The sequence below is a fragment of the Topomyia yanbarensis genome, chromosome 2, assembly GCF_030247195.1.
Source record: "Topomyia yanbarensis strain Yona2022 chromosome 2, ASM3024719v1, whole genome shotgun sequence".
NCBI lineage: Eukaryota > Metazoa > Arthropoda > Insecta > Diptera > Culicidae > Topomyia > Topomyia yanbarensis.
The window spans coordinates 400,612,099-400,636,173 of NC_080671.1; the positions used below are offsets into that span (position 1 = coordinate 400,612,099).

At 38.2% G+C, this 24,075-nt stretch overlaps 1 protein-coding gene across 2 annotated transcripts in view; it reads right to left on the reverse strand.

The window, feature by feature from the left end:
• Positions 1 to 24,075, reverse strand: part of LOC131684924 (uncharacterized) — an 84,636-nt gene that overhangs the window by 17,834 nt on the left and 42,727 nt on the right. The gene's annotated exons all lie outside the window — the stretch shown is intronic.

Genomic DNA, 24,075 nt, shown 5'->3' on the forward strand with positions numbered 1-24,075 from the left:
CAAGACTGGCTTCTTCGGGTACCATTACGGCTGAACTTTATAAGCTTAGCTCGACTTTGAAATCCTGCACAATCTCACGAATCAGACACTGGTAGGGCCATTTTGTTTGCTACTAGCACGGAGCTGCACAAAAAAAATATTTAATGCAGTTAGTTCACAGAGGCTGCCAAAAAGCTCGAATAGAAGCATGCGACTTCAACATTTCTCTTAAACACATGCAACAACACATTCGTTTTGGTAATACTGATAATAACAGTAGAAAGGAATGGAAAAACAGTGCACGAAACGAGCGAGAGGATAATTTAATTTTTTGTTCCGTGTGCAAGCTGCTTCTTTCCACACAACGTATTATGTTGATTGTTGAAAATTTGTTACACACCTTAAAATGAAAGTTTCAGTTTAACTCTCACTAGAACACAATTGATTGGTCCTGAAAAGAACCGTTGCTTTTATTATAATTTACGCCCACTCCCAGCGGACACTGTGAGCCAGTTTGATTTCTTTTGCGAGAAAGTTACGTACTTGGCGCACTATTTTGTATCCTCAAACAAACCGACCAAAAAAGGCATCACTGGCTTCATTACGGCTGAGTTTTGTAAGCGTAGCTCGACTTTGAAGTAATACCCAACCTTACGAACCAGACGCTGGAATGTTAGCCAGCGGATTAGTTTCTTTGTTGCCCTTTATTTGGGGCGAAATACTGGCATGGCGACAGTTCCTGATCGGTAGTTGGTTGCGATGGGCCACCAGTAGCTGGGGCACTTTTGCGGACCGTCATCATTGCCAACTGCTTTCCTCCGGTGGACTGGCTGCTTGCTAGCGCTTGAACGAATACGAATGATGAGAAAAACCGACCGACCAATATTCATATATGAAAACACGAGAAAGCACTACTATCACTCTCTCGCTCGTTTTCGTGCCATTCCTGTGCCTTTCCTTTCCGTTCGGCTACCAATACTAGCATAACCAAAACGAATATTCTGTCTTTCCATCGCCTTCAATCTAGTGGCCAGTGTTCAGTTTTTCAATAACAACATTCCAACAATATTTTCAAAGAATGTTGCAGATTTGAAAAGAAGGAAGGAAAAGATTTTCACAAATTTAAATTCTTTTGTCTTATTTGTTAGCGGTGATACTGGCCATGGGATGGTGGGGGAACACCCACATTCGTTTGTTATGATGGTATTAGCAGCAGAAAGGAATGGAAAAGCAGTGCACGAAAACGAGCGAGTGAGGATAATTTAAATTCTCTTTCTTTCTTTCCACACATCGTATTTCTTATATAGCTTTCTGAAAATTATTTGTTATACACCATAAAATGTAAATTTCAGTTTAACTCTTATTAGAACACAATTAATTGGTCCTGTAAAGAACCGTTTATTGTTTTATTGCGGGAGCATAATTCAGACGCACTCCCCGCGGACACGGTGAGCCAGTTTAACTCTTATTAGAACGCAGATTAGTTTCTCTGTTGCCCTTTAGTTGGGGCGAAATTCTTGCAGGGCGACAGTTCCTGATCGGGTTGCGATGAGTCACCAGTAGCTGGGGCACTTTTTCCGACCGTCGTCATCGCCAACTGCTTTCCTTCGGTGGGCTGGCTGCTTGCTAGCGCTTGAATGAATACGAATGATGCGAAAAACCGACCGACCAATATTCATATATGAACACACGAGAAAACACTACTATCGCTCTCTCGCTCGTTTTCGTGCCATTCTTGTGCCTTTCCTTTTCGTTCGACTACCAATACTAGCATAACCAAAACGAATATTCTGTCTTTCCATCGCATTCAATCTAGTGGCCAGTGCTAGCAAACTTGCATGTTCAGTTTTTCAATAACAACATTCCAACAATATTTTCAAAGAATGTTGCAGATTGGAAAAGAAGGAAGGAAAAGATTTTCACAAATTTAAATTCTTTTGTGTTATTTGTTAGCGCTGATAAAGGATATTTAGTTTGCTACTAGCAAGGAGCTGCACAAACAAATCGATTTATGTAGTTAATCAACGGAAGCTGCCAAATAGTTCAATAAAATAATTCAAATTGTAATAGCGACATGCAATTGTGGCAACACTGGCCATGGGATGGCGGGAGAATACGCACATTCGTTTTCGTTATGATGGTATTAGCAGCAGAAAGGAATGGAAATGCAGTGCACGAAAACGAGCGAGAGAGGATAATTTAAATTCTCTTTCTTTCTTTCCACACATCGTATTTCTTATATAGCTTTCTGAAAATTATTTGTTATACACCATAAAATGTAAATTTCAGTTTAACACTTATTAGAACACAATTAATTGGTCCTGTAAAGAACCGTTTATTGTTTTATTGCGGGAGCATAATTCAGACGCACTCCCCGCGGACACGGTGAGCCAGTTTAACTCTTATTAGAACACAGATTACTTTCTCTGTTGCCCTTTAGTTGGGGCGAAATTCTTGCAGGGCGACAGTTCCTGATCGGGTTGTGATGAGTCACCAGTAGCTGGGGCACTTTTTGCGACCGTCGTCATCGCCAACTGCTTTCCTTCGGTGGACTGGCTGCTTGCTAGTGCTTGAACTTGAACGAATACGAATGATGAGAAAAACCGACCGACAGATATTTTTATAATCGCGCTAATATGCACTACTATCGCTTTCTCGCTCGTTCTCGTGCCGTGCGTGAGCCTTTCCTTTCCGTTCGGTTTCTAATGGCCTAACCAAAGGAATATGCTGTCTTTCCCCCACCAGCTGCTCTCGTCAAGCAACCCAATGCGAATAATCATAGGAACAAACATGTAGTGGACCTATATATAAACTTTTCATTATTTTATTGTTCGGTTGGTCTACCAAAGTGACGGCTGTGTGCGGGATGGGCTGAAAATTTTCACTTTTCCGAGTCGTTTTCGAAAGATTTTTCAAAACACATTTTTTTGTTATTAGTGCATGTTATACATACTTCAAATTTTAATACAGCATAGAGGAACATATTTTCAACAAATTGGCCTAAAAATCAAATCATTCTGTTAAGTATGATAAAAGTTATTAACGTTCAAAATCTGACGCGGCGCCGCAGCCGATATTTTGAAACGGGACCCCTATATTGAAAGCTTAAATGTATTCTACATTAAAATATAGAATATGCAAAGTACACTAGTCGCATGCTTTTATTCGAACTTTTTGGCAGCCTCCGTTGATTAACTGCATAAATCGATTTGTTTGTGCAGCTCCTTGCTAGTAGCAAACTAAATAGCCTTTATCAGCGCTAACAAATAACACGAAAGAATTTAAATTTGTGAAAATCTTTTCCTTCTTTTCAAATCTGCAGCATTCTTTGAAAATATTGTTTGAATGTTGTTATTGAAAAACTGAACATGCAAGTTTGCTAGCACTGGCCACTAGATTGAAGGCGATGGAAAGACAGAATATTCGTTTTGGTTATGCTAGTATTGGTAGCCGAACGGAAAGGAAAGGCACAGGAATGGCACGAAAACGAGCGAGAGCGATAGTAGCGCTTTCTCGTGTGTTCATATATGAATATTGGTCGGTCGGTTTTTCTCATCATTCGTATTCGTTCAAGCACTAGCAAGCAGCCAGTCCACCGGAGGAAAGCAGTTGGCGATGATGACGGTCCGCAAAAGTGCCCCAGCTACTGGTGGCCCATCGCAATCAACTACCGATCAGGAACTGTCGCCGTGCTAGTATTTCGCCCCAACTAAAGGGCAACGGAGCAACTAATCCGCTGGCTAACATTCCAGCGTCTGGTTCGTAAGGTTGTGTATTACTTCAAAGTCGAGCTACGCTTACAAAACTCAGCCGTAATGAAGCCAGTGATGCCTACTTGGTCGGTTTGTGGGAGTGGGCGTAAATTACAATAAAAGCAACGGTTCTTTTCAGGACCAATCAATTGTGTTCTAGTGAGAGTTAAACTGAAACTTTCATTTTAAGGTGTGTAGCAAATTTTCAACAAGCAACATAATACGTTGTGTGGAAAGAAGTAGCTTGCACACGGAACAAAAATTTAAATTATCCTCTCGCTCGTTTCGTGCACTGCTTTTCCATTCCTTTCTACTGTTATTATCAGTATTACCAAAACGAATGTGTCGTTGCATGTGTTTAAGAGAAACGTTGAAGTCGCATGCTTCTATTCAAGCTTTTTGGCAGCCCCCGTGAACTAACTGCATTAAATGGTTTTTTTGTGCAGCTCCGTGCTAGTAGCAAACAAAATGGCCCTACTAGTGTCTGATTCGTGAGATTGTGCAAGATTTCAAAGTCGAGCTAAGCTTATAAAGTTCAGCCGTAATGGTACCCGAAGAAGCCAGTCTTGTCGTTTTGTTCGAGGCTACAAAACAGTTCGCCAGGCACGTAACTATCATGCCAAAAATATCCAACGATCCAGCGCATCACCATCAACACCAACGCCGATACCAAAGGTTCTTTTCAGAACCACCATTATTACCATAGAGAATTATTTGAAAATTTCCCATTCAAACGTGATTCTGTTGAATATTATTAGATTTAAATTAACGTCTCGAATTGAAATCACGACGCTCCGGTTATGTGACAGACATTACCCACCCATCTTTTTTTATTGTGACCACGACACCCCATTTCAATATTTCTGAATGAACAGAAGGTCGAGTTTGGAAAGTTTGTAACTTTCATTGTACTTAACCAAATTACACAATGTTCGCACTAATGATTCAGAAATATGATCAGGAATCTTCTGTTAGATTTGTAAGCATGTATAATTTACATGAATAAAGAAAAATTGATTTTCAGGAATCAATTATTATCTGTTCTTCCATTGGCCAGTACTACGCGACTTCCTCATGCTAACAATTAATTTCATCGTTAGCCATCTCCCTCACCAAGGCCAACAACGCCAACAAAACCGGTCCTTTTCAGGACCACCATCATTTTTGTAAAGAATAATTTGAAATATTCCTCGCCCAAATCACCTTTTGTCCGAAAATTCCAATGAGTATCAAAATATTTAAATAACGTGTTCCTTATGTATTCTACATCTCTCCGGTTATGTCGCAGACATTACCCACCCATCTTTTTGTTATTAGTGCATGTTATACATACTTCAAATTTTAATACAGCAAAGAGGAACATATTTGCAACAAATTGGCCTAAAAATCAAATCATTCTGTTAAGTATGATAAAAGTTATTAACGTTCAAAATCTGACGCGGCGCCGCAGCCGATATTTTGAAACGGGACCCCTATATTGAAAGCTTAAATGTATTCTACATTAAAAAGATGGGTGGGTAATGTCTGTCACATAACCGGAGCGTCGTGATTTCAATTCGAGACGTTAATTTAAATCTAATAATATTCAACAGAATCACGTTTGAATGGGAAATTTTCAAATAATTCTCTATGGTAATAATGGTGGTTCTGAAAAGAACCTTTGGTATCGGCGTTGGTGTTGATGGTGATGCGCTGGATCGTTGGATATTTTTGGCATGATAGTTACGTGCCTGGCGAACTGTTTTGTAGCCTCGAACAAAACGACAAGACTGGCTTCTTCGGGTACCATTACGGCTGAACTTTATAAGCTTAGCTCGACTTTGAAATCCTGCACAATCTCACGAATCAGACACTAGTAGGGCCATTTTGTTTGCTACTAGCACGGAACTGCACAAAAAAACCAAAAAGCTTGAATAGAAGCATGCGACTTCAACGTTTCTCTTAAACACATGCAACAACACATTCGTTTTGGTAATACTGATAATAACAGTAGAAAGGAATGGAAAAGCAGTGCACGAAACGAGCGAGAGGATAATTTAAATTTTTGTTCCGTGTGCAAGCTACTTCTTTCCACACAACGTATTATGTTGCTTGTTGAAAATTTGCTACACACCTTAAAATGAAAGTTTCAGTTTAACTCTCACTAGAACACAATTGATTGGTCCTGAAAAGAACCGTTGCTTTTATTGTAATTTACGCCCACTCCCACAAACCGACCAAGTAGGCATCACTGGCTTCATTACGGCTGAGTTTTGTAAGCGTAGCTCGACTTTGAAGTAATACACAACCTTACGAACCAGACGCTGGAATGTTAGCCAGCGGATTAGTTGCTCCGTTGCCCTTTAGTTGGGGCGAAATACTAGCACGGCGACAGTTCCTGATCGGTAGTTGATTGCGATGGGCCACCAGTAGCTGGGGCACTTTTGCGGACCGTCATCATCGCCAACTGCTTTCCTCCGGTGGACTGGCTGCTTGCTAGTGCTTGAACGAATACGAATGATGAGAAAAACCGACCGACCAATATTCATATATGAACACACGAGAAAGCACTACTATCGCTCTCTCGCTCGTTTTCGTGCCATTCCTGTGCCTTTCCTTTCCGTTCGGCTACCAATACTAGCATAACCAAAACGAATATTCTGTCTTTCCATCGCCTTCAATTTAGTGGCCAGTGCTAGCAAACTTGCATGTTCAGTTTTTCAATAACAACATTTTCAATATTTTCAAAGAATGTTGCAGATTTGAAAAGAAGGAAGGAGAAGATTTTCACAAATTTAAATTCTTTTGTCTTATTTGTTAGCGCTGATAAAGGTTATTTAGTTTGCTACTAGCAAGGAGCTGCACAAACAAATCGATTTATGCAGTTAATCAACGGAGGCTGCCAAAAAGTTCGAAAAAAAGCATGCGATTTGTGTACTTTGCATATTCTATATTTTATCAATACTAGAGAGGATCAATAAAATAATTCAAATTGTTATAGCGACATGCAATTGTGGCAACACTGGCCATGAGATGGTGGGAGAACACGCACATTCGTTTTAGTTATGATTGTAGTAGCAGCAGAAAGGAATGGAAAAGCAGTGCACGAAAACGAGCGAGAGAGGATAATTTAAATTCTCTTTCTTTCTTTCCACACATCGTATTTCTTATATAGCTTTCTGAAAATTATTTGTTATACACCATAAAATGTAAATTTCAGTTTAACTCTTATTAGAACACAATTAATTGGTCCTGTAAAGAACCGTTTATTGTTTTATTGCGGGAGCATAATTCAGACGCACTCCCCGCTGACACGGTGAACCACTTTAACTCTTATTAGAACACAGATTAGTTTCTCTGTTGCCCTTTAGTTGGGGCGAAATTCTTGCAGGGCGACAGTTCCTGATCGGGTTGCGATGAGTCACCAGTAGCTGGGGCACTTTTTCCGACCGTCGTCATCGCCAACTTCTTTCCTTCGGTGGACTGGCTGCTTGCTAGTGCTTGAACGAATACGAATGATGAGAAAAACCGACCGACCAATATTCATATATGAACACACGAGAAAGCGCTACTATCGCTCTCGCTCGTTTTCGTGCCATTCCTGTGCCTTTCCTTTCCGTTCGGCTACCAATACTAGCATAACCAAAACGAATATTCTGTCTTTCCATCGCCTTCAATCTAGTGCTAGCAAACTTGCATGTTCAGTTTTTCAATAAAAACATTCAAACAATATTTTCAAAGAATGCTGCAGATTTGAAAAGAAGGAAAAGATTTTCACAAATTTAAATTCTTTCGTGTTATTTGTTAGCGCTGATAAAGGCTATTTAGTTTGCTACTAGCAAGGAGCTGCACAAACAAATCGATTTATGCAGTTAATCAACGGAGGCTGCCAAAAAGTTCGAATAAAAGCATGCGACTAGTGTACTTTGCACGTTCTATATTTTATCAATACTAGAGAGGATCAATAAAATAATTCAAATTGTAATAGCGACATGCAATTGTGGCAACACTGGCCAAGAGATGGTGGGGGAACACGCACATTCGTTTTAGTTATGATGGTAGTAGCAGCAGAAAGGAAAGGAAAAGCAGTGCACGAAAACGAGCAAGAGAGGATAATTTAAATTCTCTTTCTTTCTTTCCACACATCGTATTTTTTATATAGCTTTCTGAAAATTATTTGTTATACACCATAAAATGTAAATTTCAGTTTAACTCTTATTACAACACAATTAATTGGTCCTGTAAAGAACCGTTTATTGTTTTATTGCGGGAGCATAATTCAGACGCACTCCCCGCGGACACGGTGAGCCACAAAGCACTATTTTGCATCCTCGAACAAACCGACCAAGTAGGCATCGTTGGCTTCTCGGGGCATCATTACGACTGAGCTTTGTAAGCGTGGCTCGATTTTGCAGTCCTGCACAATCTCACGACCCAGACGCTGGAACGATAGCCTACTCTGTTGCCCTTTAGTTGGGGCGAAATTCTTGCAGGTCGACAGTTCCTGATCGGGTTGCGATGAGTCACCAGTAGCTGGGGCACTTTTTCTGCCGTCGTCATTGCCAACTGCTTTCCTTCGGTGGATTGGCTGCTTGCTAGTGCTTGAACGAATACGAATGATGAGAAAAACCGACCGACAGATATTTATATAATCGCGCTAATATGCACTACTATCGCTTTCTCGCTCGTTCTCGTGCCGTGCATGAGCCTTTCCTTTCCGTCCGGCTTCTAATGGCCTAACCAAAGGAATATGCCGTCTTTCCCCCACCAACTGCTCTCGTCAAGCAACCCAATGCGAATAACCATAGGAACAAACATGTAGTGGACCTATATATAAACTTTTCATTATTTTATTGTTCGGTTGGTCCACCATTTTGACGGCTCTGTGCGGGATGTGCTGAAAATTTTCACTTTTCCGAGTCGTTTTCGAAAGATTTTTCAAAACACAATTTTTTGTTATTAGTGCATGTTATACATACTTCAAATTTTAATACAGCATAGAGGAACATATTTGCAACAAATTGGCCTAAAAATCAAATCATTCTGTTAAGTATGATAAAAGTTATTAACGTTCAAAATCTGACGCGGCGCCGCAGCCGATATTTTGAAACGGGACCCCTATATTGAAAGCTTAAATGTATTCTACATTAAAAATTACACTTGTGAATAAATTGTTTCGCGGTATATCGTTAGGCATAACTGCTTTAATAAGCGATATTTGAAACCGGCGTAAGGTCAGTATTCGTATTGTACTCTAGGTGGGACAAAATTAAATTGCTCTTCCGAAAAGTTTTTTGGGTACTATTTGGGTTCAAGGCATAGGCGGCTCTGGCCGGATTACAAAGAGAAGGGGGGGCACCCCTTCTTGACAAAATGGTATCAAATTTTGGAAACTCATATTCAAAGTTGGGAAATAGTTGGATAAATCACACCATCCTAGAATTCAATCACTATTGTTTTTCCTCTGCTAATCTTCAGGGAATCATTTCGCCAATGATTTTTTTTACAAAAACACTGCGTGATGAATCTTTTTGTCAGCTGGTCAAGTCTAATCAGATGGAATTGATCAGAATACAATGGGTGATCTAAAGGGTTTCTCTATATTATGTCTGTTAGCGATACATACACAACAAGCATTTTCAGCATAGTATCACAACAGTACGTACAACGTATGTTTTCCGTACAAAACCAAAGAGGGGTGGGCGTAGCGTAGTTGGTAAATCGATTGCCTTGTACGCTGCGCACCTGGGTTCGAGTCCCGGCCCCGCACATAGGGTTAGAAATTTACCATAAGAGATTTTTCTAACCCGAAGAGGCGAATGACCTTAAGGTTAAAACCTCTATCATCGAAATAAAAAAAAAAGTACAAAACCAAACCGATTGCACAAATAGAAATTCTGTTTGATGACATAGGGAAAATATTTTGGTTTTGATTTTGTATTTTTAAGATTTAAAACGCTAACAACCTGATTAATCGTAGAAGTCTTTTATTGCCAGTCCTTACACTCTAGAACGACAAAGAATAATGCAAATCCGCGTTCAAGGTTATCTTGCGAACTCTCCGCCTAGTCGAGGTTTCAGTATTTTTTCCTTTGTTTTGTGTTTCTGTTTCTAAGTACCGTTAGCCGGTCAGTGACCAGTGAAGCAGTGTTCTTTTAGTAAGCCGTCTCGATACCGTTACATACACAAGCTAAGTATTAGTCAACCCAGGGACAACTTGACAGATAGTGCTTGTTTCATATATGTACCACCGTTTTGATGGTGGCGCTAGTATGCCTTCTCTGTACGAGTACCACGAACAACGAAACAAAAAAGTTTCAAGAGAAAAGTGTGTTTCGTTACGTGTGTTATGAACGCCGTCAATGCGGCTAGAACAACATTTAGAAAAAGCGTATTCCAAAATGTGGATAAAGAAAACTATTATTAGAGAATGCATCTATCCCTAACTGGAAACCGTCAGCAATGTTACATAAATCTTATTATAAATTTGGCTGGAAGTCGTTGTTTTTTGCAACCGGCTCACCTCCTTCCTTCCAATGTTTTAGTTTTCTGTTGTTTTCTGAGGCTGTTGTGTGAAGTTTGTAGTTGATAAATCATTGGTGTTTTTTCTCGAGAAATATAAATGAAAAACATTTTAGCCAATGAAAGCACATCCCCAAGCTTAGCAATTCGCGAACCTACGACACCTTGTTTCAAGTTCATTAAGATCGTCAAGAATTCTAGTATTTTGATCGGGAAACTAAACAATATATGTAGGATTTTCTACCTATTTAGCAAAATTAGTTTTTAATAGAATTTGTGTGTTTTTATCAGAATTCTGGTAGCAAACCGGTAGTGCTCGGTTTCAACAAGAATGCTGCCAGGAATGTACAATTTTGTTCGACTCCTGCCAGAGTTTTGTTCGACTTTTGCAATTATTCTGTCCGTTAGACATTGCGATGGTTTTGGTACGGATCCCTTCAGAAGTATTCTGGCAATTTATTCCAGTCTGAAAGAAACCTAACGGAACGGCATCTACCGGAGGATTTCATGCCTGGGGAAATGTTGATTCGATCCGGAAGATTTTCGGGAATTCCAATATAAGTGTAAGTGGCTTGATTTTGAAAGTCATCTTCTTGTATTTCCGAAAATCGAATTTATTTTATTTTGGATTTTTTAAATTCAAAATGGAATCTGTGTTTCTGTTTAAGTATAGCGGAATGAGACCAGCTTCTAATTTGAACAGCGAAATAAATTTGATGATAGAAATGCTTAAATTGTTCATTTTTTACAGATATTTCCATAATATATGGGTTGCGTCTTTTTCAAATTTTGCTCCATTCGAGCCACCATGACAACATCAAATCACCACAAAATTTGCCTATGAGTTCAATATATGTGAGCTGTCAAGTTGTCCCCGGGCTGTATTAGTTTACGTTTCCTCTTCTCGGTTGTCTTACAAATGTGCACTGGGCAATAGGCCCGTGCAAAAATGACTTCCCTGACAGCGGTTCATCTCAAGGTGAGATGGGCGTCGAAACAAAATCGGCTCCCCGGCTCAAAGTATATCCTAGTTTGGCCACCTGGCCCTTCGTGATCTTCTTCCGGACCAAAGATAAAAAGTGTTTGAATCTGTTGCAGATTTCTCGAGCTCTGACGGATCGGTATTCGGCCGTGATAGAAATATCGAGAATTCGCCCTGATAAGCTTCGGGTGGTTGTTAACAGCTTAAATCAGGCAAATGATATTGCTGGCTACGGGCCTTTTACGAAGGAGTACAGGGTGTACATTCCAGCTAACAAGGTTGAAGTCAGTGGGGTCGTTTCCGATTCGAGTCTGAGTTGCGAGGACCTGCTAAAATATGGTACTGGCTGTTTCAAAGACCCCATGCATAAGCCAGTGAAGATACTAGAGTGCAAACGTTTGCATTCAGCATCAGTCGCAGCTGACGGGAAGAAAATATACGTCAACTTAGACTCTTATCGGGTGACCTTCGCCAGTTCTGCTCTACCCAATTACCCCCTCTCTGACAAGGTTCGTGTACCTGTTCGCCTCTTTGTGCCGCGGGTCATGAACTGTACTAATTGCAAACAATTTGGACATACAGCCTTCCATTGTAGCAATAAGGCCCGTTGTGGCAAATGCGGTGGGAATCATGCGGATGATTCCTGTGGAAGAGATGTCGAAAAGTGTCACTACTGTGGGGGGAACCCACATGATCTCCCTTCATGTCCCGCGTACAAACAGCGCGAGGAGAATCTTAAGCGTTCCCTTCAGGGACGCTCTAAGCGATCTTTTGCAGAAATATTTAAGATACCTACGCCACCTGTCTCTACGAACATCTATACCAACTTGTCTACTGACGAAGGCGACTGTGATGAACCCTCGGAGGGAACATATTCTGCTGTACCTAGAAGCAATAGAAAAAGGAGGAACATTTCCTCTCCCAAGCTTCGTCGTAAAAGCCAGAAGGTGTCTCTTCATGCCACCCCCCTAAAATAATGACTCAAGGAAGCACTGGTGCAAAACCGAAGCAAGTCGCTCCCGGTCTCAGTAACCAGAGCTCAGAAAAGGAGTTCCCAGCACTTCCAGGAACATCAAAAACCCCAAGTGTTCCCATATCTCACCCAGAGAAAGAAAACAGCGCTGGCTTAATAAATTTCTCTGTCATTGTGGACCGTATTCATACAGCTCTAAATATTTCTGACCCCCTTAAAGGCATCTTGATAAGCTTTCTTCGCAGTGAAAACATTCTCCTCACCGCACACGAAATATTGATTGGAAGAGCTACGCGTTTGCGATATCCGAAAAAGTATAATCGACACAAGAGCTTCCTCCGGAGGAAGAGTACGGGTTCATGGCTGGCTTGATTCTCGATTCCGCGATTCAAGCTCAGACTAAACGCATACCAGACGCAAACTCTCGCGGGCGTCCTCCCAACTCATTGTGGGACAAAGAGTGCTCAGACGTGTACGCGGAAAAGACCTTCCGGGACCACGGCCTGCCAGCTAGCTACCGACAGTACGCGATGACGGAAACGCGCATGAAGAGTTTGATTAAAGCCAAAAAACGTAGCTACTGGCGCCGGTTCATCGACGGACTAACAAGAGAAACATCAATGAGCACTCTTTGAAGTACGGCCCGACGCTTACGAAACCGAAATAGTACTAAGGAGAGCGTGACATATTTAAACCGTTGGATATACGATTTTTCCAAGAAGGTTTGTCTGGATTCCAGCACAGAAGATCTACCGCGCCGCGTCCCCTCACGATAACGCGAACAAAACACCATGTTTGATGGTGGAGTTCTCACTTGCACTCTTGACATGGAACAATAAAGCCCCAGGGCCAGACAGAATCAAATTTAACTTGTTAAAGAATCTGCCGGATTGCCAAGAGACGCTTGTTGAATTTATTTAATATTGTCCCTCATGACTGGAGGCAAGTGAAGGTAATCGCTATTCAAAAACCAGGAAAACCAGCCTCCGACCATAACTCGCATCGACCGATTGCCATACTGTCCTGTATCCGAAAATAGTTCGAGAAAATAATCTTGTCTCACCTCGACGATTAGGTTGAAGCATATGGATTACTGTCAAATACACAATTTGGTTTCCGCAAAGGCAAAGGCACGAACGACTGTCTTGCGTTGCTCTCAACAGAAATTCAAACGGTATCGATTTTGTTGGCTATTTTCGGCATCATGCTCATATGAGCCTGCCTAGTTCTAGTTTTCCGTTCCAAGTTTATAACTGATTCGCTCTAGAATACCTATCCGTCTTTCAATTTCATTGCTTTCGTTTCTCTTAGTCTCAAATTTGCCGAAAATAGCCAACAAAATCGATACAGTAGAACCTTGCGGCAATTAAAACATAGTAACATAGAAATTCAAACGGCCTATGATAGCAAAGAGCAGGTGGCATCAGTTTTCCTAGATATAAAGGGAGCTTTTGAGTCAGTTTCTATCAAAATTCTTTGTGAGAAGCTGCGCCAGCATGGTCTTTCACCGACTCTAAACAACTTTTGGTTAAATTTGCTGTCTGAATAACGCAAATTTCGAAAGGCTTGTCGAGCTCAATTCTCAAACCCGTTTTATGTCCTTGTACTTCGATTACATGGCACAAAATAGCAATCCTTCTTCATATTCTTCCAACCGTGTCAATCTCCTACACGCTTCTGATTCAACTGTATTCTTCGACACATCAATGAAAGACGAGATTCGTAGAATCCCGGATCACATTCTTCCGCAAGTGATCCCAAGCATATTTCATAGTAAATTTCGAGAAGTCGACCGCAACAAGATGTTTTACACCGACAGGTCCAGCCTCGACGGCTCCACTGGCTTCGGTATATTCAATCAAAACCTCACCGCCTCATTGAAACTCAATGATTCTGCTTCAGTTTACGTCGCAGAAGTTGCTGCTATTCAGTATACCCTTGGGATCATTGATACTTTGCCCACCGATCATTACTTTATATCTCGGATAGCCTCAGCTCAATCGAGGCTCTCCGTGCAATGAAACCTAGAAAGAACATTCCATATTTTCTGGGGAAAATAAATCTGGGAGCGCCTGCGTGTTTTGTCTGTAAGATCGTACCAGATTACCTTAGTTTGGGTCCCCTCGCCTTGCTCCATTCTAGGAAGTGAAGAAGCGGACTCTTTAGCTAAGACGGGCGCTTTACTAGGTGACATATATGAAAGACCAATTTGCTTCAGCGAATTTTTCAGTATTACTCATCAGAGAACCCTCGAAAGTTGGCAAACTTCATGGAGCAATGGTGAACTGCGAAGATGGCTACACTCGATAATCCCTAAGGTATCTACGAAATCTTGGTTCAAGGGGATGGATGTGGGTCGGGATTTCATTCGCGTGATGTCTCGGCTCATGTCCAATCACTACACGCTGAACGCTCATCTACGGCGTATTAAGCTCGTGGATAGCGGTATTAGCGCTTGTGGCAACGGTTATCACGAGATCGAATATATTGTCTGGGCATGCGCCGAGTACTTTTCTGCCAGATCTCAACCATTGGATTCCCTTCGGGCCCGAGGAAGATCACCCAATGTCCCGGTTCGAGATGTACTTGCAAGCCGCAATCTCCTCTATATGTCCCTCATATTTACATTCTTAAAAACCATCAATGTCCAGATTGAACTGCCCCTATCTTTTTTTTTGTGATCATTCTCAGAAGTGCCCTCTTTCGCCCACCGTACCCCAACGATGGTTTGATGCGACTCCAAGACGAGACAAAACATCTGTCGAATGACCTAACAATACGAGACCTACAGTACAACATCACACGCGCAACGCGGTGTGTTTTTCCAATCCGCATCTGAGCCGAACTACGAAATTGTCTGGAGGAACCCCTGCCGGCTCAAGGAAGGCCGCCCGGTGTCCCAGTACATGATGCATCCATCCGAATCTGTAATCCTTGTCGTTGACTCCCGATGCCGGAAACTTAAAGAGTATATCTACCCTCACCCCCCCCCCCCCCCCCCGTTCAGCCTTGTTCGCCCATGTCTCTGATACATAGATGTAGGACTTCACCCATCCTTTCATTGAATATCTTCCCAAAACTTATGTGCCCCCCTATCTTCTAATTTTAGATGATCAATATTTAATCTCGTTTAGAAATGCCCAACAGTACCAATACTTAAAAATAGCCCTAATTAATCCCCCCTAATCTTAATAAAATTGAACCACTCCCTCTAATTATTTCTAGTTAATAAGCTTGTAAGATAATTAATTGCTCCAACAATCTCCCTTCTAAAAATCATAAAGTGCATTGCTATTCAAAGAACACACAAAATGACCCGTCCCCCTGATCTTACAAATATTATATTATCCCCTCTTGTATATGTATAAGTTAGTTGGAAAGTTTTTTTTTAGTTTCATTGTATAAAAACAACATAATATTGAAATGTATAACCCCCTAGTTTTAAGAAATTCAAAATATAAAGCAATGAAAAAATGGCACCTTTAAGCTAATGCAAACGTGCCTTATCAAAAAAAGAAATGAATAAAAAAAGATTTTAACCATAATTATGTTGTTTCATAACTTGACAATTCCAATGAAAACAGAAAAACTGATTTATGTTCCAAAGAGAATATATCAACTATTTCCTGATCTAAAACTGAAAAGTATTAAGTGAAGTCGCTGAAAAAACGCCCCATGGCTCCTACTCAGCTCTTTATTACCACGAGAAAACAATAGATCTGAATACTGGTCGCAGTGGTTGGTCTCCCATAAAAAAGTCAAGAGAAAAATAAAATTTCAAGATAGCAAAACACTACAGTAATTGGGATTAAAAACGAATCCAAATTTACGTATGATAATTTCTCCAAAAAAATGAATTCTGGGGGGTAAACTCAAAATCTACGGATCTGACCTCATTCAAAAGTCGCCTGGTCCAGGCTGTTTACTGTTTTATTGTATTGCATTGCCATTGTTGTTTTCTCTGCCTCTTTCTTGCTTTATTTCCCCTTCCAAGCAAAAAAATTATAAGACGACATGGGAAGGCACAAATCTCTGAGTAACATAGGGAACGCGATAACCGAGCCAATATATTCTGATTCATGATTCCTGATTATCCCTTTTTATGAACCCTGGTTATCCCGAACAATTTTTCACTAAAATTATTAGATTTATTAGATTTATTTTAAAGTATAAAATAATCAATTTTTTCAGCGAAAATCTGTTTCTTTTGGCTTTAAAGTGCTACGAAAAATTGAAAATTATGTGAAGAAGCACTGTGTAAAAATTCAAAATGGTTTGTTCAGTATATTTAGAGTTATGATGTACATCGCAATACAACCTTTATTCGAAGCGCCAACGAGGATTTATTGCCCCGCGCCCCTCGAATATATTGTAACGAAAACTATAGAAAATAACCAAATATATATATCAACACTCAATGTGTCGCCAAAATAAATTCTAAAACAACTTTTCCTCATATAAATTAAGTTTTGCTTTTTTGTGTTTCGAATTCATCTCGTCAGTAACTAGCACCATCTGGGTGTCAAGTTAGACGATGTATCTAAACTAGTACCCAAATTAGCACTAGTTAGACACAAAAAATTCTAAACAGTTCACACGACATATCGTCGCTGTTGTGCTATCTTATGACAAGCGCCATTTAGCTCATTTCGAGAAAAACGATTTTTAAAGTTTGAGATTGAATATCTTGAAAATTATAAATGGTATAAACAATTCAATGAAGACACTTGATGCTTCTATCTATTCTTTATAAATCTCTCAAATATTATGAGGATCGGTTGACTATGTTGCGAGTTTTGACTATAAAGGTAAACAAAAGTCGCACTCACACGTGTCATAGGTGTGTATAGATGACAAAATTTGTATGGCGTGTCATAACCGTGCATGGAAAATTTTCCATAGAAAAAAATCATCACTTTTTAACTTTTATTCATATCTTTGGGTTCATATGGTCTATAAACATTCGGTGAAATGCATTTTAAAGGAAATGAGTCAGGGAATCTAGAAAAAATGGTTATTCTCGATTACAGTGTTGCCAAATATATTTTATTTCCAGTTCAAAAGTAAAACTGTGTTTTTCTCACAACTCGTATAATTTTCTTTCGAAAATGTTTATGCCATTGTGTTCCTCAGACATTTTCACACATAAAACCGTCTAAAACTTCAATATAACTTGAGCCAATCCCTAGATATAGTGATTTGAAGCAAAAAACTCACAATTTCTTATCATGTTTCTAGCTATATCTAAGTAACCAAGCAGAATTTCAAAATTCTGAAAACGCCACTTTGTAGAGATTTTTCAAACAAGTAATGTGGCATATCTAACTCAGTTTACCAAAATGGCGTTTGTCATAAGATAGCACAACAGCGACGATATGTGAACGCCTAAAGCCACATGTCCCGAGTGATGTCCCGGAAAGCAAATATAGCTCTGGTTTGCTGACGAGAAAGCGAAGACGAACTCTTGTCTTTTGGTTCAAGAAACCAAACGCCTGGTATTATGCAATAAAATTGGACTAAACCGTTTTGCGTGTTAAGGGCACAAGACCTAATATAAATTAAGTTTTACTTTTTTGTATTTCCAATTCATCTCGTCAGTAACTAGCACCATCTGGGTGTCTAGTTACTGACGAGACGATGTATCTAAACTAGTACCCAAATTAGCACTAGTCTAACTGTGCCCTTAACGCGCAAAACGGTTTAGTACAATTTTATTGCATAACTTTTTCTCGTCACCGCGATACCACATACTCATCCGATTTTCATAAATTGTGTTTTAATTTGTTCGTATTCACATTCTCGTGTACTTGAACGGTTCATTTTCCATCCAAAAATCTTCGATTCTTCGTAATGAATTTTTGTTCAAATTTTGAACATCTAAAACATTGAGCGAGTAATGGCGCTATGACCCTGGCTCATTAGCCAGGGCAAGGCTAAATACTTGAACCTAGGACCAAAGGAGTGACATTAACCCTCTTAGCAAAGTCACTCCCAACGATTTATCAAACCCCCATCAAATTGAAACGGTTGTGTACGGTTGTCCACGTTTCTTCCTTATTCATGGTTCAAAATATTCCGTTGATTAAATTATTCATTGAATGAATAATTTGATTGCCGTATAATTTTGAATCGTCTTTATTTTGTACGCTGCACAGTTGGCCTGGCCGCTTTAATGCTTGTGTCATATTCCATATGTGCCACAAACGTTAATAATGACAAGAAAAATTGTGGACGAACGTCTGGAATTTTCCAGGATTCCTACATGTATTGGCTGTGGATGTGTAGACTAGACTAGACTAGAAATTTTGAACATCTAAAACATCAATTTTATTGTAAACACAGTTTTTTGCAGCAAAAAAAAATATTTGGGAAACCGAACCATTCAAGTACACGACAATACATTTTCGTTCAATTATTTTCTTACTTTTTCGATTTCAGTTGACCGGGAGAGTGTTCACCGCAGGCCTATGCGAAAAAAATCGCTTCGGGGGCGAGGCCATATCTTCGACAATTCACAATATTTTTTTAATACAACTTGTTCTTATTTTGTTCGATAGTGCTACCAACAAATTGCCTATCTCCTTTTAAACAAAATTTGCATAAAACTCTTTAAAAAAATCACGAACTTAGCATACTTTTTTGCATCAACTTTGTATATGACCTCTTGCGCTTTTTTCTCGAAACATTTTTCGCATCAGTGGTTTGAGTTGGAAGCACAAAATAATTCCAGTAAGTAGCACAATCGTCTCGCAAACAAGCAGTCACTAGAGCTTTATGTAAATGGCCATTCCGGCACCGCGTCAATCTGCCTTCAGCTTGTATGAAAGCTTTTTCCATCTACGTCAGAAGATCGGACATGTAACAGACGCACAACAGCTTTTCGCTACTTGTCCGGTGCTGAAGGATAAAATGGCATTCTTTTGCTTATTTTTAGTGGATTACAATGACCTAGATAAGCACTTTGCTATTAACTTTCTGTACAGGAAAAGGCGCGACACCATTTATTTGAATTCCAATGTTTTCAACTTTGTTTCCTCGGTTCCGGATGTCGGATATTGTGCATTTTTCCATCCTTATGAAAGTTTGATCGACATTTATCCGGCAGGACACAGATGAAAAGGGGATTCCAGTTGTTTTGACGTGACAACATTGTCAAACTACAGTCAGTGTTCAGTGTCAATTTTCGATTGAGTGCACTGCAATACTGTGACTTTGATTCGCTATGCCCGGTAAAAGTGTGTAATAGATGAAATTCTCTTTCTACTTAAATTTTTGCAGTATTGGGTTTGGAATCGAACCCAGGTGAGCTGCGTACAAGGTATTTAACCAACTACGCTATACCTGCACTCAATATATTCCCTTTTCCCACTTGACCCTGGCAAGTTTACCGACATGTTCTATCTAAATCTAAATTATGTTTAAAAATCATAAATTGTCGATCAGGGCCGCAGAGGGAAAATACGGGCCCGGGGGGTCCAACGTACGGGCCCCCACCACTGTGTATTGCCTGAGTACAAAAAAGTCAATGTTTGAAATCCATTGGAGTTCACTGATATTATGTATAGTACACTGAAATTTTATATTCATGTACCATTTTTTGCTCTAGTTCTTTGTAGTACCAATGAAGGAAAAAACGTAGAGTTTTTTTTATACTTTGGGAGTTTTTAATACCTCTTCGACAGTTTTGACTTTGAAAAGCGCCATTTTTGTTATTAGTATTTGTAAAAGTAAGGAAATTGCAAGATGAAAAATGTAGTAATTACAAAAATTAAAAATATTCGAAGGGCGACCAACGGCAAAAGATAAAAAACAATAGGAAAACTAAATATTAAAAGAATGTACAAAAGAGCTAAAAATAACAAAATCAACCAAATAAATAAATTAATGTCAATTGTCAAAAAAGGTTTAAGCGAGAAAAACCAAAACAAAACCGATAAAAAATTGATAAAGGAAAACAGGAAACTAGAAAAACATATTGCGAAGATTGAAAAAGTCGAACGTTATTGAACAAATGGTGAAAATAATGAAAAATCGATAGAGAAGCAGGAAAAATTTTTAGAATCAATGAAAATGAAAAAAAACTACTAAAAAGAATACAAACATTAATATAAAAAATGCATAAAACTGAAAAACTCGATAAATCAAGAATAACAAAATTTATTTAACATTAAAAACAAGACATATTTAAAGCAATAGAAAAAAATAAATAAAACGTTAAAAATGCATAAAACTAGAGGAGTATATATAAAAGACAAGAATAAAATAACCATAGAGAAATTAAAAAAAATGAACGAACCAGAAAATTTTGAAAAGCTGGAAAATTTAAATGATGAAAAGATGAAAAAGTAAAGAAAATTGGAAGTATTGGACAAAAACGGAGCAAACAGACAAAATGGAAAACAAAAAATAATAGGAAAAAGCCAACATGGTATACTATAGAAACACAAAAATGAAGATATTAACACGAAAAAAATGAATAAAATGGATACTATTTGAAGAATAGAAAAAGCACTATAAATGAAATTTGAAATAAATTCAAACAACTAACTAAATGTAAAATTAAGAAAAAGTGCGCATAGTGTTAAGAAAAGATAAATCAAATGTTTTTAGGAAAATAAAAAAAATCAATGTTAACGTATAGGAAAATGGTCAACTGAAAAAGTACTTTCAAAATAGGTTAAATGGATAACATGAAGAAATACCAATAACGAATTAAATCTTAAGAAAAAACGTATAAAATATAAATAAAATTATATTAAATGAACAATGGGAAAAAATAAAACTACGATAAACGGAAAGCTAAAAACTAGAAAATGAGGAAAAAATAGGAGAAAGGTAAAAAAATAAATAATAAGACAAATTGGAACGAATTTGAATAAGTAAAATTGCTTTTGGAAATGCTAAAAATATGAAAAAAAGGAAATAGAAAAACGCTATGACAAGAATAAATGTAGCAAATAGACAAATTCTAAAAATTAGATGGAATGACAAAAGAAACAAATAAAAAAGCAAGGTATATAAATATGAAACAATAAGAAAAAAATTAAGAAAGCAGAATTTTCTCAAAAAAATGCGAATAATATTAAATAACAGAGAAAAAACTATAAAATAAAGTTAGTGTTACCAATAGAAAAAAAGCTAAAGAAAGGAACGTAAAAAATGGATAAAATAAAAGTATGCAAAAAGATAAAAAAAGGCAGAATCGTACAATTGTAGAAATACAAATACAATACAAATCCATGTAGGAATAAAAAAATGGAACAAAAACGAGAAACATGGATCAAATTTCAAATAAGGGTTTTAGTTGGATTTTACGCTATGCTGGTTTCGAAAACATTCATAATCCTATAAAAACATGGATTGTTCTTTTATTTGTGTTGGTGTGTTAGCACACCAACACAAATATTTTACTAGAATGTTGTAACTGATTTCTAAAAAATAGTTCAAAAATAAAAATAAAATCGTTACGTTCAGGAAGCGACGTTCAAAATCTCACGCTCACTCCTCCAAAACGAAAAGATTTTGTATGCGAATTTAACTTGCTACATTAGTTAGCTAATCTTGCTAACTAGTTGATTTAGTTTGGTAGCAGAGTTCAATTTTCTCTTCGAAATCAATCAAACACAATTTAGCAATTTAGTTGAACGTATGCATCTTAGAATCATTGGCAGCTGAAGGATTGTGAACTGAGAGATCTTCTCTTCATGATCCATGACATATAAAATTTAAAATTCAAAACAAAACTATTAAAATGTTAGTAGAATTTTCGCTATTCTAGTTACCTCATACACAAGATATTGAATTTTTAATTGTATTCTCAAATAAATTTTTGTCGAAAAAGTATTTGTCAAAATTTTGGTTTCTGTTAAAAAATCCGGGCCCCCTTCAAAACTCCGGGCCCGGGGGGAAACACCCCGGTCCCCCCGGTGCTAGTGATTTCGTGTCATTCCCACGGTTTTGCCGGTACATATTCTTCAGCGAGCTTGTACCGTTGCTAATCCCGGTTAGCTATGCACTCTGCTCTATTAGCATGCATTTATCATGTCAACGAGTGTGTGTTTGCCTACCGGAGTTGTTGAGAATGCGGTTGTTTATGAGGGAGCACGATCGGATGCCGGTTATTTTGATTGATGTTTCGCGGGGCAGTTCCGTATTTTAGCAAATTGTTCGGTGTCAAAATGCGTCTCGTATTAGTTTAAGTAGGATGATCAGACGTCCTGGTTTCCCAGGACATGTCCTAGTTTTCAACTGTTTGTCCTGGCTATTCGGAACCTCAGCAGGTCCGTAGCGAGGATTTTGTTTCGTGAAAGGCTTTAAGAAATTATTGCATCAATCTTTTAATTCTGTTGACTTGTGATAATCGCTAAAACTGAATGAAGTTTTGAAAAGTTCCTAATGAAAAAAACTTCAAATCTAAGACAACAGAAACTAAAAATCCTATAAACATATTTCTTGTCACAAGAAATGCTATAGTACATCGGCAAATTATTGATAATGAATTTGTTTTTTATTATTTATTTACTAGTTACAATTTACTTTCGGTACAAAGCGGTATGCGCTAACCAAATCCTTGACGGTGCTAGAAAATGCAAGGTTTTAAACGCTAAATCGAAATGAGTAGAAAAATGCTCATAAAATATTCGAACTAAGAGAATGTCGAAATTTGCACTAAATCTTCTGAGTTAGCAAGCAATTTGTAGATGCGCAGAAACGTTTCCTCTTCTATTTTTTTGATCTGGTGCCTCCAACTATTACCAGTTCTACGGCATCAACATGTTTTGATATAATCTGATTAAATGTAACTATTTTCAAGACAGGTCTTGGCCGAGCAGATCAGGGCCCCCGCCAGGAAGGATTCGTGGTGATCAATACAATCAAAACACATATTTCAATGATTTAATCAACTAAAGAAAACTGCCAAGAATTTAACATATTAAAAAAATTGCCTAGAAATTGGCCACAAATCGAAAAAAAAACATTTACTACTTATTACTAATAGCTTCTAATTTACGTAAAATTTGTTAACTGCATCATTGATGGCACTACCACAATAACTAGAAACAATAAATATATATATATATATATATATATATATATATATATATATATATATATATATATATATATATATATATATATATATATATATATATATATATATATATATATATATATAAGCTCAATAATTTCTCTTGCTTCCGACACATGGAAGGGAATACATATATAGCACTTACTTCCTCTTTGCGAAAGACTTTCTATGACGATTTCGGTTACACTTTCTAAATCAAATTGTTAAACAAATATATCTATTCAGTAATTGGTTTGCTTTTCGAATAAAAGCAAGTTTTTATCAATTACCACAAAGATTGCAAGATATTCGACTACTTGAATAAAGCAGTAGTGTCTGTTTGATAGCAGGTTCACTCTATTACAATTTGAGTAACGGTTTCAATTAAACCGTTTCACCATCAAAATCCTACGGATAACGAAGACAAAAGCGTCTTTCGAACATGAAAGGATCACAGCGCAATTCCGAAAGCACTAGAATAGAGTTTATAGAAAACATAGAAGAAGTGCTCTTGAGTCGAATGACTCTTTTTACTCTCTTTCCTCTGTGATTTTTTATCATTTCTTTCATTTAATTCCATTACGAACAAAAATAAAACGAAAGATTGTCATATAATGAAATCATGAAATCGAAACAATAAACCAAACTTATTGACTTATAGACTCAACCAGTTACAACATTTTAGTCGCTCTCCATGATTGTCGTCTGATGTCTGTTCGCTGATTCATCACGTTACTTTCAAATTGAAAACCATAGAAAGCGAATAAAAAGCTGCTGATGGTAGGAACATTACGTTCATTATGATTGGGTGATTAATATG